The sequence below is a fragment of the Trachinotus anak genome, unplaced genomic scaffold, assembly GCF_046630095.1.
Source record: "Trachinotus anak isolate AG129_WGS33_773 ecotype Australia unplaced genomic scaffold, CSIRO_AGI_Tana_v1 ptg000025l, whole genome shotgun sequence".
Lineage (NCBI taxonomy): Eukaryota > Metazoa > Chordata > Actinopteri > Carangiformes > Carangidae > Trachinotus > Trachinotus anak.
Window position 1 is genome coordinate 19,686,131 of NW_027273876.1, and position 18,958 is coordinate 19,705,088.

The 18,958-nt window shown below is 43.0% G+C and overlaps 1 protein-coding gene across 5 annotated transcripts in view; it reads right to left on the reverse strand.

The window, feature by feature from the left end:
* Window positions 1-18,958, reverse strand: part of rbfox3a (RNA binding fox-1 homolog 3a) — a 563,670-nt gene that overhangs the window by 360,459 nt on the left and 184,253 nt on the right. For all 5 annotated transcript variants that reach the window (XM_071463611.1, XM_071463610.1, XM_071463609.1 and 2 more), the window contains exon 3: window positions 16,686-16,743. The gene's annotated coding sequence lies outside the window, so the exon portion shown is untranslated. The remainder of the gene's footprint in view (window positions 1-16,685; window positions 16,744-18,958) is intronic.

An 18,958-nucleotide genomic window follows, 5' to 3' on the forward strand; every position in this document is an offset into this window, starting at 1 on the left:
GCTCTCTATCCCTCCTCCACTCCCCCATACCCTCACTCCCATTCCCATGACTTCTAATTAGAAATGTTAAAAAAAAAGCACAAATGAAGCAAACTGGATGGAGATTCAGTTCCCTGAGTGGCATGCCGAGATTTGGGCAGGGTCAGGATGATTTAGTTGGGTTTGCTTTGTGGGAAGGAAAGTAAGAGATGAAAAGAGAGGGAGAAAGTAAGGGAGGGAGGAAAGATAGAGAGAGTTCTTCACTGTGAATACATAAAACATGAAGATTCTGACAATGGCCAGCTTTACTCAACAGAACTGCAGCAACTGATCAAGTAATTCCTGTCAGATAATATAGCACCATACTGGCAACAAGCACTTCATAAATCCCTCAATATAATGTGAACTATGTTTACTGGCACACTTAAAGGTCCCATATTGTATAAAGGTAAATGTCAGTGTCTTTTTTGATTACAAAGCAGGTCTAGGTTCTATATTAATACTGGGAAAGTCTCAAAGCCTCAGTCCATAGAGAAATGCACACAGCCCGTATTCAGAAACTGAGCCTTAAAACCAGCTGTCAAGACTTCTGGAAGTTTGTAATGTCACAATAAAGCTGCACCACTCTCAGCCATGCCCCAAGCCCTGCCCACCCAGACTCACCACCCAACCTTGCAGGATTTCTGTTTACCAGAAATTTGTTATATTTTTATTTGATCACTCAGAATCAGAGTCTCTCTTCTCATTGGCTCACCAACCTGTTGTTACTAGAGCTCCGGAAAGAAGACTAAGAGAAGAGATGTAAAAATACTATGAGATGATTTTTGGTTCTTAAAACCACTAAAATATCTTCTTATGGATATCAACACTCAAATAAAAAGTGTAAAATATTTGTGACTTGGGGCTCTTGTTCCCATCTCCAGTGAAGGGAAATCTTTATGGGAAGCTGTTGCTCAGGATGTGACAGCGGGTCGTCCACCATTTCAATCAGTTTTTCTTCATCCCTTTCATGTTTAAACCAGGTCCATAAAGAAATGCTTTCCGTAGTTAAGTGAAAAAACTCACAGCCCTGACCTCAACCCCATCCAACACCAAAACGCTGAATGTGAGCCAGGCCTTATCAGCCAGCATCAGTGTTGGATTTTACTAATGCTCGTGTGGCAGAACAGGAGCAGAGCCCTGCAGCCAGGTGGTAACATGGAAAGTCTAAAACCAGAAGATTGGAGGCTGTTACAGCAGCCAATTGTTTTTGGAAAGACATGTTCACCTATCACATATGAATGAATGCTGAAGTGTTACCCAAAAATACTTCGCTTGGGTATCCACATAAATGCAACCTATAGATTTGAGTGCTCACTGAATCCCTACAGCTTTGGGACAACGTTTGCAACCTCAGATAAAAGCCCTGTCTATAAAACATGAGAACACTGCAGAGGCAGATTTTCAAAGCACTTTGTAGCCTCTTACCTGTCTCCATGCCAATTGACATTTAAAATGTGCTTGTGCACTACACCTTCCTTCTTCTGGAAGGGTTAAATGTTTGTGAAACTATCCTGCAGCGTCAACACTGGCACCACTGGCTTAGCCTCATTAGCATAAAGAAATGTAGCCGCAGAGAATCTGACGGCAGGGAGGGAGGGAAGGAGGGAGAGAGGGAGCAAACGAGGGAGGACGAGTGAGGAGAGAAAGAGAAAGACAGATGGAGGTATGGGGATGAGGTGTAACAGAGGGAGCTGGTGTAGGATGATGAGATAAATGAAACAAACACACACAGTAGTTACTATATAGTTCAATATGTAACCTGGAGTCTGTAGTGTTTCATTCATTGCATTAATGCATACATTACTGTATAAATAAGCTGCAGCAATAATCAGTATAAAAGCCTAGAATTAAACTAATGCCAATTAGGAGTGGGCAAGTGGATGAAATCATTTAAATGTCATTGTATATTGTTCTATTGATATTTAGTGTAATGAACTAAATTAGATGTTTTAATTTTTAAATCCAGTGATTTAAAAACCCTGAAAACGTGTACTTAATTGCATAGATACAGAAATTATATATAAAAACCAATATTGCCATAAATCAGTCCAGCTCACAATATAAATTGCTATGGCCAAAGGTTTCTGACCTTTGGCCGCTCAGCCCTGCAGGAAGAGAGGTGAGATAGCCATTTAATCTCAGCACATCCTCAGTTCAATTTCACAGACATCTTTTATGTCTGCAGCTGGCAGGAAATTCACATCCTATCATCTCCGTCCTCCTCTTTTCAGCGCTCCCTGTCCGCCTTTTCCTCTCTTTATGTCTCCCTGCCTTCCCCCTCTCTAAACCTCTCTCGACTGCTCCTACACAAATATTTTCTCTCTTGTCACTCGTGGTATTAAAGACATCACAATCTGAGCTATGATGAATGAAGAGTAAGAAGGAACTCAAGTCTCTCCTTTGATTTACTATCATAAGAGCTGTTACTGCAGTATATTTATATACACTGAAACTGGAATCCAAATGCATTATGCCGTGTTACATACAATATGTTGTAGCATATACAGTGAGACACAAGAGGCTGGAGGTCATTTTCTCAGGTCTCTGTGGCTCTCCCTGTTCATGATTTGATTAAGAAATATGGCGCACAGTCACTCTATCATGGACGGATACCTTTTCCATTAAATGCATGTAGAGTTTCCTACATAAGTACTCTAGCATAGAGTACAGGGGTGATGATGCAGGGATGATGTATTTTTGTAGGCCAACCTGAATGTTAGCATCACCCCGGTTCCCTCCACAAAAAGCTGATGGAATTTTTGCATCGGCTTCTGGATTATTGCTCTGAGACTAACAAAAGTTTATGACGTTTTGTTTAGCAAAATTATCTTTACTGTTGAACACAACTTTTATGATTTTTGAAGCCTAAATATAATTGTCAGAAATAAAAAGCTAATGTCCGGCTATAAACAAGCTACACTATGGTCATGACTGGAACGTCTCCACTATTAAACTTCTTACTTGTAGTTTAATTTATTTTAAAAAGGATTGGACTGGTGACTAGTTTGGTTTTCATGTAAGGCAAAAAGAGAAGTACAAGCTTAAAGAAATCACCACTTGGGCATTTCACCCATTGACTTTGGGACGAGGGAACCAGAAGTGCAAGATTGCTGACTAATTTTCAGGTTTTAGGACTCTTTTCTGCAGCACTCTATTGCCAGATAAACAGGTGACAAATTTAAGGAAAAGCCTGAATAAGTGAGTGGAGAAATGTAGGAAATGCAGATGGTGTTTCTACCTCCAGTAGACGTCCAACAAGGTTTTTTTATTCTTTCTTCCTTTTTGTTCTGTATCTCCAAACCATGTCTGCATATATCTAGGATTGCAGGAGAGAGGTACAGCCTTTTGAATTTCATAAACTGCTTCTGAAGTTCTGTGGTTACAGAAATTGTCTCTGTACAAAACATTTAATAACTAAAACCCTCTCATTTGTGAATGCTCTTAGAAATATTCTAGCAATGCTTTTCATGCATTTGAGAGGCTCCACAAACCTGAATGGCTGCCACCAGATCACCATCCACTGAACTGTGTTGCCCTGGCGCTGCGGATGGCTGCCTCGGTGTGTTGGTGCGCACTCTTTTGCCTTATTTTCTTTGTAAATTCTGTTTTTTGCTTTGGTTTCCGGAGCTCTTTCACCAGAGAAGATCTCATTAACATCAGAGAAACAACTTCAGTGGATCTTTTTCCCACCTTTCTCGACTCACCTGTGGAACTATTGAACAACTATTGTCAGAGGTCACTGACCGTTGCTCTCGCAGTGAAACGCCGGAGGAGCGGAAAACGTGCCGGACTCCGCACACCGCTCCCAGGTATCTTTCTCTCCAAGGTGCATTCACTGCCCAACAAACTGGATGAACTTCAGCTACTGGTGCAGAAGAACAGAGACTTTTCTTCATCTTCCGGTCTGTGCTTCACGGAGACGTGGCTGTGTGGATCGATCCGGACTCTGCTCTGGAGCTGGCCTGCTTCCAGCTCTTCAGAGCGGATCGCGACACAGAGCTGTCCGGCAAAACGAAAGGTGGAGGAATCTGCTTTTATGCTAACAGTGGCTGGTGCAGAGACGTGACAGTGATCCTGCAGCACTGTTCTCCTGACCTGGAGACTTTCATCATAAACTGCAGGCCCTTCTACTCCCCCCGTGAGTTCACCTCATTCATCCTGGTCGGTGTTTCCATCCCACCACAGGCCACAGCAGATACTGTGTGTGGAGCGGACCAACCCGGACTCCTTAGTTATTGTCCTTGGTGACTTTAACAAAGGTAACCTCAGCCACGAACTGCCCAAATACAGACAGTTTGTTAATTGCCCGACCAGAGAGGGGAACACTCTGGACCACTGTTACACCACAATCAGTGGTGCTTATCACACCATCCCCCGGGCTGCACTGGGCCACTCTGACCATGTCATGGTCCACCTGATTCCCACATACAAGCAGAAACTAAAACTGTGTAAACCTGTTGTTAGGACATCGAAGCAGTGGAGCAGTGAAGCCATAGAGGATCTGCGGGCATGTTTGGACTACACTGACTGGGAGGTGTTCAGGACTGCTTACAACAGTCTGGATGAGTTCACAGAGGCTGTGACGTCATACATCAGCTTCTGTGAGGACTGCTGTATCCCATCACGCACCAGGGGGAGTTATAACAATGACAAACCCTGGTTCACAGCTAAGCTCAGTCAGCTCAGGAGGCAAAAGGAGGAAGCTTTCAGGAGTGGGGACAGGGACAGGTTTAAAGAGTCCAAGTACAAGTTTAGCAAAGCGGTGAGAGAAGCTAAACAACTGTACTCTGAGAAACTTCAGCTCCAGTTCTCAGCCAACGACCCTGCTTCTGTCTGGAAAGGGCTCAGAAAGATCACAAACTACAAACCTAAACCCCCCCACTCCATTAACGACTTCCGTCTTGCCAATGATCTGAATGAGTTCTACTGCTGCTTTGAAAGACAGTGGGACACGCCTGACACTAACCTCCACATCAGAGCCACATCAGAACCCCCCTCCTCCTCCCCTACCAAAGGAACGTCTCTCTCTATTCTGGAGAGAGATGTCAACAGGCTTTTTAAGAAGCAGAACCCCCGCAAAGCAGCCGGTCCTGACTCTGTCTCTCCATCATCCCTGAAGCACTGTGCTGATCAGCTGTCTCCAGTGTTCACAGACATCTTCAACACCTCACTGGAGACCTGCCACGTGCCAGCCTGCTTCAAATCCTCCACCATCATCCCTGTCCCCAAAAAACCAAGGCCCACAGGTCTAAATGACTACAGACCCATTGCCCTGACCTCTGTGGTCATGAAATCATTTGAGTGCCTTGTCCTGTCCCATCTCAAATCCATCACTGACCCACTCCTGGACCCCCTGCAGTTCGCCTACAGAGCCAACAGGTCTGTAGATGACGCCGTCAACATGGCTCTCCACTTCATCCTCCAGCACCTGGACTCCTCAGGGACCTATGCCAGGATCCTGTTTGTGGACTTCAGCTCTGCCTTCAACACCATCATCCCGGCTCTGCTGCAGGACAAGCTCTCCCAGCTGAGCGTGCCTGACTCCACCTGCAGGTGGATCACCGACTTCCTGTCTGACAGGAGGCAGCACGTGAAGCTAGGAAAGCATGTGTCTGACTCCCAGACCATCAGCACTGAATCCCCGCAAGGCTGCGTTCTTTCTCCTCTGCTCTTCTCCCTTTACACTAACACCTGCACCTCCAGCCATCAGTCTGTCAAGCTCCTGAAGTTTGCAGACGACACCACTCTCATTGAACTCATCTCTGATGGCGATGAGTCTGCCTACAGGTGGGAGACTGACCGTCTGGTGACCTGGTGCAGGCAGAACAACCTAGAGCTAAATGCTCTGAAGACAGTGGAAATGATAGTGGACTTCAGGAAGAGCCCAGCCCCACCCACCCCCATCACCCTGTGCGACCTCCCCGGTGGCTACCGTGGAGCATTTCCGCTTCTTGGGAACCACCATCACAGAGGATCTCAAATGGGAGCTGAACATCAGCTCCCTGATCAAAAAAGCTCAGCAGAGGATGTATTTCCTGAGGCAGTTGAAGAAGTTCAACCTGCCAAGGACTATGATGGTGAACTTCTACACCTCCATCGTTGAGTCCATCCTCACCTCCTCCATCACCATCTGGTACGCTGCTGCCACGGAGAGGGACAATAACACTGCAGCGTATCATCCACTCTGCTGAGAAGGTGATTGGCTGCAATCTTCCATCCCTCCAGGACCTGTACGCCTCAAGGACTTTGAGGCGTGCAGGGAAGATTGTAGCTGACTCCTCCCACCCTGGACACAAACTCTTTGAGTCACTCCCCTCTGGCAGGAGGCTGCGGTCCTTCAGGACCAAAACCTCTCGCCACAAAAATAGCTTCTTCCCATCTGCTATCAGCCTTATCAACAAGGCTTAGAGAGCCCCACTGTCACTGATCCCCCTGATCCTCAATTGCACCAATCACCAGAAAAAATTCCTCGTATGTGAAAACATACTTGGCAATAAAACTGATTCTGATTCTGATTCTGATTCTCAGGAGACTGAGAACTTCCCCTGGTTCCAACAGGAGAGGGCACTTTAGTAAACAACATTTTTTACCAGCAGAGGTCTGACTTTACATATTAGTGTATCATCTGCAATAATGTGTTTACTGGACACAGTGGTGGGGACCTTTCACCACACCAAATGACACTGTGGCAGTGATGGAAGCTAGTACTGGTCAGAAATGACTGAAGCATTTGTTTTCTACTGACACTGTCTAAAGTGTGACATGTGCCAGGTCTGCACTGGTGCCCCCTGCCTCCAGGAGATAGCCACATGCCTGAACTCTCAAGCTTGGCATGACAAAAGGTTTCGCCTTCTCCCGCCCACTTGGCTTTTATATGTTACCAAACTAACTGCCAGCCATTTAAATGGAAGCATTATATCCTTACACAGTGTTACAGACTCACTCTGCACTGTGTGACAAAGTTTAGCTCTAAGCAGTGTAGGTGGTGTCTAACTGATACATGTCTTTCCCCTGTGGGTTTACTGTAGCTGTATGTGTTCACTGTGAGACCGCTCAGCACCACATCTGCGTCCTCGATAAGACTCCACCGGACTCAGCTGCTTATGCTCACTCGCTGCCCTCCCACTCCCGTACAAGACTGCAGACCACATGGTGAAGATACCAGAGAGGCTGTTTGGGGGCTTCAGGGCTCACCAGATCCATTCATGCACCAGAGCCACATGAGACTCAGTGCTAGCCTGTTCGTCTGTGGACGCTGCTGCACTGTAGCTGCCAGACTCGTTGCTGCAGTTTTGTCGATATTTGCACAACTTTTCTTTCCTGTTAGTGTCTTGTATTTTGATTTAAATACTTGATCTCGAATTCATTTCTTGTACCTTCCCCTGCTACTGACACAACACATGTCATGCAGGAACTTCAAAAGAAAATTTATAGTTTAAATTTAGAACATTTAGCGTTGAACTCAAACCTGTTCTGCATCCAGTGTAGATGTTTTCATTTTTACTTCAGTTTGTATTATTTGCACCTTTCGCTCTACATTGGGCGTCCATCACCCACAGCAGGAAGTGGCTGTATGACCAGCCATAACTCCTTTTAGACATTACACCAGCTGTCACTAATTATTATTCATTATGGCTCATCAATGACTAATTACAGAGATCAGAGATACATGTATAAAAAAAAGGCATTTTCAGACTTTTCAAATGGCTAACTTCAACCTATCAGAGCGTGTGCACTGATGAATTGTGTTCTTCTGCTGCTCGGGGTCAGAGACTCTGACCCTGACGGCCTGACCTTGTCTGAGTGCTGACTCTGACCTAGAGAGACGTACAGCCTGGATCATATCACTGACAGAGCAACACACCTTCGCACACACTCAACAGTGGACTGAGCACAGAGCCCCTCCATGCTGACTCTGAGCAGACAGAGAAAACAGAGGAGCTGTTTTTATTTATTGTCAAATCAGGCAGAAACTCAGGAGAACCCAGTTTTTTGTGTCAATTAATTAATAGCCATCATTGTAAGGACATTTTGGCCAGTCCTTACAAATTCAATGGTCTGTTCGAGGGTTAAGACCTGGGTTTAGACTTCAGGTTTGAGTCAGGTTCAGGTTTAAGTTAGGTTTAGGCAATAAGGTGTGTTGTTAAGGGGCTAGGGAAGGAAATATGCCAAGTGTCCTCACAACTAACAAAAGAGTGTGTGTGCGTGCGTTTGTCATGGAAACGCAGAAAATAAAGGTGTGTCTTGTGTGTTAGGCAGCCATGGGAAGAGTTTTCACACTTTATGTGCTTTGTGTTCTACAGAGAGAAACAAAGACACGTTTGTGTTTTACACACTGACAGAGCCAGAGAAGTGTGTGTGTGTTTGTGTGTCAGTGTGTGTCATCCCAGTGGTCTAATTACACTGTGACCACACACTCTGGAGAGCGCAGCGATCCTCTCGTCGGCAGTGCTCGCTGCAGGTTTCTAAACACTGAGAAAGACCAAAGTCAAACAGTTGATTTTCTAAATTTGTCTGCTCACATATGGCTCAAAAATCTCAAGTTGAGCACAAGAAAGTCAGAGCCACCCGTTCCCAATCTGCACCATATGATAGCTATCATGCCGACATGTTCAAAGTTTTATTCTCCAGTTTTTCTCCGCGTCCTTGTGGAGTTTTTGCTGAACTCAACAAAGTCCTCTGTTTGCGCATAGCTGGAGATCTCCCCATGCTCAATCTGTCTGCCTCTTTGATTTCAATTGTGCTGTGTGTGTGTGTGTGTGTGTGAGTTGTCTGCTTCACCTGTTTCGTTAGCAATAATAGATATATGAAACTGACGGACAGGTCTGAAGGGGAGTCTGCAAGACTAATTAAATAACAGAAATCAGCATAATTGAACTCGATGCTGCTTCAATAGCAACTCATTTTATTAGAGAAGATGACTGAGAAGAAGCAGAATTGATTCAAGTTGTAACTGTAAATTTTAGTTGTTCAGAAGAGATCTGCTGTGAGTTAGAGCTGCACTGCCATCAGGCTGGGAGACTCACAACAGGTTAGGTCAACATATCCTGATTTTTAGTTAGAGCTGGGCAATTTGACTTCAAATATATGTCAAATATATATTCAGTATCATATTTATTTCAAACTTCTGCATTGATTGTGATTAATGAACGATGATGCTTATCGGCCCCTCTTTTTTTTTTTGACCCATGCACTCTTCATACTGGGTAATGTGATTGTGTTCCAAGTGATTAAACAAATCGGTGGTGTGACCTTTGGTCACTGAAATTGTTCTTCTGCGGTGTTTGCATTTGACTGCTGGGTTGAGGGTCAGTGTTTGTGCTTGTGCTTCCCAATGTTAGGCATGTGACTGAACGAGGTAGTGTATTTTTAAAGGGACAGTTCATGAATGCACACATTGGGGAAAGTAACTAACCAATATGACCAAGATTAAGTCAGCACGGGTTTGAAATGTACATTTGATTTGTACATCTAATATTGGCCACAATGTGATGTAACTTTATTACAATTATTTTATGTCTTTTAATATTTCAGCATTGAAGTTCTATTTTCTTTGATGCCACAGATAAAGTAATGTCAAACTTATTTTCTTGCAGTTGTTTTCTCATAAAGTCTTGGAAACTGACCTGAGAACTGAAAAACCGAGACCTGCCTGTATACAGCAGAGCTCGCACAGTGCCGTGCCTCCCCTTTAAAAGATGTGGATATCACAGTTACCTGACATTGCACCTGTCAAAACGATGACGATTTATAACTTTAAGGAATCTTAATTAATAAATTAAACTCTCACAACTGAGTTTTTATTTTGGAGAGAAGAATGAAGGAGTGAAGTGAGTTCTGACACAGTTCACACGTCTGTACAAAGTAATTCCAGCAGCTCTCACTGAAATTGCCCCGAGCCACTCCCAGCACTTTGGTGTGTGTGTGTGTGTGTATGTGTGTATGTGTGTGTGTGTTTTCACCACACCTCCTCTGCCATTTGACCAAACCAGCTAAGAACTGTTGCATGTTGGAGTTTTTCACTATATTGCATCAGGTCTCTTACACACACACACACACACACACATACACACACACACACACACACACACAGCCCCCACATGCCCTGCACAAAGCTCGGATGACTTCTTGTTGGGTGTTTTATCGCTTTTTGTCTTAACCTGTTTCTGATTGATTGTCTCTGTCTCACAGGTTGTCTGTCTGTCTGTCTGTCTGTCTGTCTGTCAGTCAGTCACTGCCTCATGCTGCAACCATTGCACACTATTTTGTTGAGTTACACTTTATCCAACAGCAAATCAGAAAACACAAGTACAAATAATCAAAGCCTTTCTTTCTTTGAAATCTTTTTCATCACAGTATGGTTCTCTAAATGTCTTTTCTGGCTGAATGCCTGTAATACTCTGACAGCAGCAGCACCCCCCCCCCACCCCCCACCCACCCACCCTGCAGCCCCCACTGTGCCTTAAACTCATGTCATCTGAGCCAAAAAAAAGAAAAAAAAGAGCAGCGTTACCTAATGTATGCAGTATATATTCACTGCCACGCTCCGGTGGGCACTTGCTCTGGGAGCGTTTACTTGTACAATAGCTGCTGTAAAATAATACAGCCTCGGTCTCACCGAAACAAAACTCACATACACACACACACAAACACACACAAACGCACAAACGCTGGCATGAATTCCATTAGTGTGATTTACAGTTGATGTTTAGTGGTACAGAGCTGGAGGGAAGCCTTTTACTTTCTCATTTGGAGCAGCGAGCAGGCCTCCTCTGTCTGTGGATAGATAGGAAGATGGATAGTGTGGTAGGCCAGGAACACCAAAGAACATCCCCCAAATACACAAACACCGAGGGGACAATCAGTGACAGCGAACACACACAGAAACAGAGAGAGATGGGTAGAGAGACAGATATAGAGAGAACACGAGAGAGCGGCAGTGTACGAGGAGAGAGGTCTCTGTGGGCTCAGCTGTGCAGTGGCTGCTCTCAAGCTGATTCATTAGGCACATTTAACACTTCCTGATTTTATTTCTCTTCCTCTATGGAAAGATTTCTATTTGATTGGAGGACAATAATATGCAACACAGTCCCAAAGTTGCTGGTAAACAGTGTAAGCCAGGGAAGCCATAATCATGTGCCGCATTAGTCTTTAAAAGTGTCTGCAGGAAGTCAGCAGATACAGCCTGCTCATTCATCCAACACACACTGCAGCACTGCGCTCTCACAGGTCGTTATGAACTCTGTGTAACAGAGAATGCCACATGTGATAAAGTATCCCAGGATAGTCCAAGATCTCAGGGTTTTACAGGACAGTAAGGACATTAGCATCTCTTCTACACGTGCAGCTCATTTTTTTGGTCCAGACTAAGAGAAAAATTGTTTCCTTTTTTTAGTTCTGGTCCTTTTCAATTAATTTCATCAGATGCTGCCAAAAACACTGGATTGAGAATCTGAGAGTACAGGAGTCTATGCACCGATCCAGGACTGTCTTATGAATTGATGAACTTTGTAGCTTCACACCAAGTTAAAACACCAGTTTTCCCAGAAACCAATTCTTCTTTGCTGCTCTAAAACAGTAGTATACACAGGAAGTTAGAAGGAGGAAGTGGCGAAGAATTGATTTCTGGTAAACTGCGCAACGTTAACCATCAGCTAACATCACTAATAGATGGGCCAAGGTCCGGGTCCAGACCCAGATGCTGTCCTGTCCAGACCTGGATCTATAACCTATACATTACTGAGAATGATGACATTATGACTGAGTGTTTCTATTTTAAATGACATAGATTTTCTAGTCTTAAGGTCACATGATGCTACTCGGCCAATCATTGTGAGTCAAGTCAGCGAGTGAGATGCTCACAGGGGAGACGAGAGACAGTCAGAGAAATAAGCCACAGAGCCTCAGCATAGCTCTGGTTTTGGATTATAATTTTAAATAATTTTTCCACATCTTGTGAAGTATAAAAAGAGCCAAAATGAACACGATAGCCATCATACCACATCACATTTGTTACATTTTTTTTAAAGATATTTTTTTGGGCATTTTTTGCCTTTATTGACAGGACAGTAGAGAGTGCCAGGAAAGGGGCAGAGAGAGAGGGGGAATGACACGCAGGAAAGAGCTGGACCGGTTGGGAGTCGAACCGGTGCTCGTCTGCTGAGAGTATCTGCTCATGTGGTACGCGCCCTAACCACTCCACCATCAGGCCGCCCACATTTGTTACATTTTAACACACTGGTATCAGCCGTTACATGAGTTCAGGTATTGAAATCAACATTGTAAAAAGCTCAAAGTGCTTTGATAAATATAAAAGGAGAAAATATATTATTGGACTCTGGTTGGTTAATGTATAGAAAACAAATACGGTAATCAAACTGCATGATGTTGTCCTTTATATCGGAGTTTGTCCACAATGACTAGACAAATTGTGTCTAACTCTTGTTTGAGACGCCTAGAAGCTACAAATAATGTAACAAGAAAGAGTAACAGACAACCCCCCCCCCCCCCCCCCCCCCCCCCCCCCCCCATTCCTCTTTGACACACACGCAAACACACACACACACACACACACCAGCTCAGCCCCCAGCCCACACCACCGACACCTCAAATTAATAGGGTTTGGCTCATTTGAGTGCTGTGACCTACGGCTATATTCAATACAAGCGTACAGGTTTCATTCTCACTAATGAAGGGAGGGCTGTTCATTTCAAGGTGAGTCAAATAATAATAAAAAAAAAAAATATTAAAAAACATGTTGGGTGTTGAAAAATAAATTACTCAGAGAGCTATTAAATTGTCAAGGCCAGAGGCATTCTTACAGGATTTCTTTTGGTGTTGCTGTTGTGCCACCAAAAACACTTTACAGGGGGAAAGTTTATTATTATTATCTGAATGTTATTGCTTGACCCAAAGTGAAACTTTATATTGAAAAGAAGAGTTAAAAGCAAACACTTTTAATACTTCTAACCAAAGTAAACTTAGGAAAAACATTGCATGTGCCGCTGTGGGGGAGCCGAGCCGAGCCGAGGAAGCGTTTTAACAGACCATCATCTACATCCTCACTGCAATGACTGATGCAGTGAATGAATTCAGACCACAGAGTGGAGGTGAGATGTCATCTAATGCCCCATTAGCTGATTCACTGTTCTGTTATGAAGAGGATTTCCTTCCTCTTAAACAAAAATATTCATACTCTTGAGAGTTTATTCAAAACTCTGCCTGCTCTGTCACAAGCGTAAAAGGTCTCAGTTGCGCTGACTCAGTGTTCCACTGAAGCACACAACATTGCCACCATGTCAGCTGAGGAGGGAAATGACAAGGAGAATGAGGGGACAAAGGATCATATTATCCTCATTCTTATGGAATCGGTTTCTGTAATACTGGATGACTCTTTTTTTTATTTTTTTATTATAAGTTCGGCCGATTGTTAATTCTAAACTTGTCTGGATCTTTCAGAAATCTGTAAATGAAGAAGTCGTTTGTAGTCAGAGTCCTGGCCTGAAGCCATATCCAAAGTGTTGTTTAATCTGCCTAATTTGACTAGATGCTCTTGACATCTCTGTTAACAGTCATTTAAAATGACCAAAATGTCCAAGGTCTGTCTGCACATCTCTATTATTGCCAGATAATAAGGGATCTGCAGACAGCTTTGAATTCCGGTTGTGGCCACCTCATCCTCAGCTCCTCAGATCCATTCTGATTCCACTGCAGTCTCTTGTTGGTATTACTAACCCTTTGTCTCAGCATTACGGTGTAGAAATTTCATTGTTCCTTTCCATATTTAGGACTGGAGCTATCCAATCATAATCCGTTTTTACCTGTTCCACAAGAATGTGCTCTGGGCCTTGTTTACACTTGTCTTGTTTTCAATTTATGTTAATGATGCTGTGTCCATCTTTATGCTGAAGACACTATACTGTATTGTTTTGCTCACTCTGTAAAACTTTCTGTTGAGAAACTACAACTCTATATTAGTGCTATTCAGGATGCACTCATCAACCTGAAAGTATTAATTCATGCAAATAGACCTAAGTTCAAGCTTTTTTTGTAGAGCAAGAGATGATGATTTAAACAGTCTACACCTATGCACACTAAATGGTAGCACTATTGAAAAGGTCACAGAGTATAAATATCTCAGATTTGATCTGGATGAATAATTTACATTTAAACGTCATATTGAAAATCTCATTACCAAACAGCAAATCCTGTGATTTTTGCACAGAAAAAGCTTCAGCTTCCTTTTGCATTGAAGGAAAAGTATAGTTCAGCCCCAGATTAAGATATTATGATATTATGTTATTATCTACAGACATGCCGCTGCTTCCACTCTCAAACCACTAGACTCAGTGCCCTTGTGCCCTTCCTCCCATTGTGATCCCTATGACACTCACCACTGCATCCTGTGGTATAAAGTCGGTTGTGTGATAAACTTGTTATCCATAAACCCCTTATTGGATATTCACCACTCTATATAACATCTATACTGGACTGGACCACAGGACCCTGCCAAACTTGCTCTACTAACCGTTGTATGCTTCAAGTCCCGTGGGTTTACTCTGAACTTGTAAAATCTGCCTTTAGATTTCATGCACCAAACATATGGAATTATCTACAACACACACTCAAGATCAACACGCTCACTACCCCTGGACAATTCAAGACAACAATCTCAAACCAGTGAGTGTGCAATTGCTTTCACTGGGTATTGTCCTATTTGAATTTTCATATATCTCGAAATCATTTCAAATGAGGAAATCCTCAATAATCTTTGAGGCTTAAATAAAGAAATAGATCTGTTTAGACTCTCACAGCACTTGGTTGGGGAAAGAACCTGGTCTGGTTTAATACAGAAAAAGTTCAGACCCAATGTGTCAATTTACAATTAACATAAACCACCATCTTTCCTGAACCTTAACCAAACTCCTTCTGTTGCCTAAACCTCAGACGGGAATTTGAATCTGAACCTGATCACTGGGGAGACCATTGTGTGTTTTGTGCGTCCCACTATTTACCCCAACCTCCTGGTGACTCTGCTGCTGTCAATAAAAGTAGCATTTCATTTATTCAAAAAACATGATGCCACTTAAACTAATTCAGCCAGAGATTAAGTTTTCTATGAACATTCTAGCTATTGCAGGGGTTTTCAAAGTGTGGGATAGTGAGCCTCCCCTAAGAGAACTCAAAAGCATGCCACCCCCCCTTCACCCCCCCTAATTATTATTACTATTATTACTGTTATTGTTGTTACTTTGTATGTTCCACACAGGCTTAAAAAAGGTTTTAAACAATAAATGTTATACACATCTTTATTTTTGTAAACATCTTAATCTTAATCATCTTTATCTGTGTATGTGCTTAAATATCTTTTTTTTTTAAACACAGTATAACATCTGTATGTTTTTAACATCTTAAAAACATACAAAACTCCCGCGGCTTGGTCGTTAAACTTTGGTGCTTGGTTTCAATATGACGCCGGAGTTTACATGGTCGCATACTGTCGTTAGCTAGCACCTCTTTGCAGATGACACACTGTGGCAGCGGAGCATCATCAGGACCAATACACGAAAAGCCAAACTTTAAATAATCAGGGTCATACTTCCTCCGTTTTCTGCTCACCCCAGACTCTGTGCCCTCTCTCACTTTCACTTTAGATACTAAAAAACGATCCATTTTGCCCCTCGCCAGATGTATACACTCTTCTTCTTTCTTTTCAGGTTTGTTTTTTTTTCTCTTGCCACGCCTCCCCTGAAGCCCTCTGGCGCCCCCCAGGGGAGGCGCGCCTCACACTTTGAAAACCGCTGAGCTATTGCATTGTAGTTGCATGGCAACATAATTCCTAGGAGACAGGGTTGCCACAGGTTACTTGGATGTTAATATCATGGCTAGCCAATGACAGGGAACCTTCAGAATCTACAAGGACGTGGGTTGTAGTGAATTAAACTGGTGAGGTTTAGGCTAAAGCACTTTAATTGAGGTAAGGGAAAGACTCATGTCACCTTTGACCTTTCTAATATTCAGTGCTTTGAATTGTCTTTGATTCATGCTTTAGTTGTTACAAGTGGATTTTAAATACACTGACAGTGAATGTTTTGCCACTTGGCAGATACATTCATTAAAAAGGCATTTCTTTATCTTGTTAATAAAAAAAAAAGATTCCCTCAGAACATATTCACATTTGGACATTAGTATTCACAGGAAGAAAGCTGTGTAGCTTTTCAGACTGGGAACCCCTGCAGGCCTCAGACACACTGCAGTTACAAACCTTAGAACTGGAGGGAAATCTGTTGGATTGCAAGAAGTGGACTCTGTTTGTCGAGCATAAATGGATCCAAAGATTTCAAACAGCAGCAGATGGTAGATGCAGAGCTCCAACATGTTTCAACATGTAAAACCACCTTCTGAGTAAACATGAACAAAAGCTCTCTGTAGCTAGGAAGATATTTACCACTGCTGTGTTTACAAAGTGTCTCATTTACAGCAGTTATACTGTACCACTATTATGGCACAACTAAATTCATAACATCAGTGTGATGTGACCTGGCGCCATTACAGCAAAGCAACACTGAGGATCATGGTTCAGTTCTCCCTCCATCCTGTAGAAGAAGCTGTAGAAGTGGAAGAAAAAAGAAACAACAGTAAAGTAGGAAATGTCGCCTACTTACGTTAGGATGTCGGCGAAGTGGATGAGGCGCCTGGATGTGTCCTCGGTTATATGTGACACTGTGGACAAGCACAGAGACATACATTTAAACAGGTAGTTCCACACCAAGACCACAGAATAAAAAAGCTGGTGTTTCCTTTATCTGAGTGTCTGTGTGCTTTGTGGACACTCCTATTTGCTATAGAGATTGTGTACATCTACTGCGTGTTTGTCTGCATTGTGTGCACTGTGTATAAACTATTGTGTGTGCCTGTATACATAAGAATGTTCTGACAACTCCTTGTTTGAACAGCAGCAGCGTTATCCCTTTCTCCTCCTACTTCTACTCCCCTCTGACCACGCTCCCATGCCTGAGTAGAAAATCTTCTGTTAGCAGGCCGACGTTTGGCCTTTATTATTTCATAATTACCCGGCAAGTCTGTGACTGCGGTTCCCAGTGAGGGAATAAGGTCTAAGTCTCTCTCTTTTTCCCGTCCCACATTCCTGCTTCTGTTTCTTTGATGGCAGGACAGTAGCGTAGTTGGAAATATATGTGTGGAGGACTGTAGAGGGAGAAATGTGTGTGTACTGGATAGAGGTGTAATTTAAAAATCCGTTAGCTGATTAAAATATTCAGTGCTGCTCAAAGATTCATCAGTACCTCCTTAAGTTACCTTTTCTTTTTCCTCTTTTTTTCAAATGCAGTTCATAGGTACAAACGTCAGTATGCTGAGACAACACAGTTTTACCTCTGACTGTCTCCAGTTCAAGTCCTGGATTCAGGCTGTTGCTGCCTTGAACTGTTTCATTCAGTTTTTGTAGTCATTAGCACAATTTACACATATCTGCAACAACATCATGATTGTTTATGACTTTTGCATCTTTCATTGAGCTTTTAATCTGAAAGTACGCCAAAAGCGAAGTCAGCGTCAGTGACGCTGATAATGACTGAGCTGACTTTGAGGATTTGCTGTTCAAGATTTGTTCATTTACAGACAGAGCAGAAGGCCTGGGACTAAGATGTGCTCATAACTATCAAAAGTCAGATTTGTCTTGTTTGATTGGGTAACTCCTGATTCAAATCACAACTTTGATCCTTCTGACCATTTCATGTTGCTCGCCTTGTGCTTAACATTTGAGAACATGCTTTGCTGTAAAAATATGTTTACATTTCTCTAAGTGTTGTTTTGCACGTGTACTTGGGTTGTTGAGTTGTAATCCTTCAGATTTTCACACATTCAAACCATATTTTCCAGTCTATTTATCATCATTTATTTGTGTTTGTTGTAATCCAGTGTAACTTGATGTCATTGCTGTATCAGTCTCACTGTTTATCGTTCATCGTTAATCGAAGCAGCCACAGGAAACAACCTTTGTCAATGTGGTTAGCATGGACTGTGTTAGCACGGTCATTTGGGGCATTTTCTTTGACTGCGTTCTGCTTTTGTGTTTGAAAGCCACTCACACCTGAACTGAGAGGGAGCTGCTTCATACTGACCTGAGGAAAATGAAACCCAATGCAAACTGTGGCCATTTCCAACAGATTCAAACAGGGAGAGACCGGCCACACATGCAGCAGCACCATGCTTCAACATTTAACAAGCAGAGCAAAACATGTCATCTTTTCTGCACTTCACAGTTCACACTCTCCGTCTGCCCCCTGTGATGATGATTACACACTGTGTGATCACAGCTGATAGAGTCTGCTCAGTTCTCCTTGGGTATTAGACCCATGGCAAGAAAACAGGACCTTACCTGACCCAGTTGGACTGGGTCAGAATGTGGTTACTAGAAACTGAATGGCCCCATACCCAGATAGCAAAATGAAACTTCTGGCCCAACATATGCCTTGGTCCACAGCCCGAGTCTGGCCCAAATACTTCCACATCTGGGCAGATTCTGGCTGTTATTCTCCCGTATTGACTGACAGCCAGACGATTTACTTTGTGTACACCAGAATTGGTCAAGATGTGGAGATAGCATCTTACAATCATGCTGCATATGGGCCAGATTCGGGTCGTGGTTGGGCATATACTGAGCCTGAAGAAAACAAGCATGTGACCTGAGTATGGGCCAAAATTATTTTGCTATCAGGGCAGTAGATCCTCAATTTGCTGATAGGACTTTGTTATGCTGGACTGAGCACATCAGCTGATCGTCAGTAATTGTCACGACTTGCTTTCAGCCTGTGTTTTTTTGATAGAGAGTTTTTAGATCCATAACAAATAAAGAAGTAAATGGATAAACACCATACAACAAATACCAGTGCCATAAAAATATATATTTAAACACAAC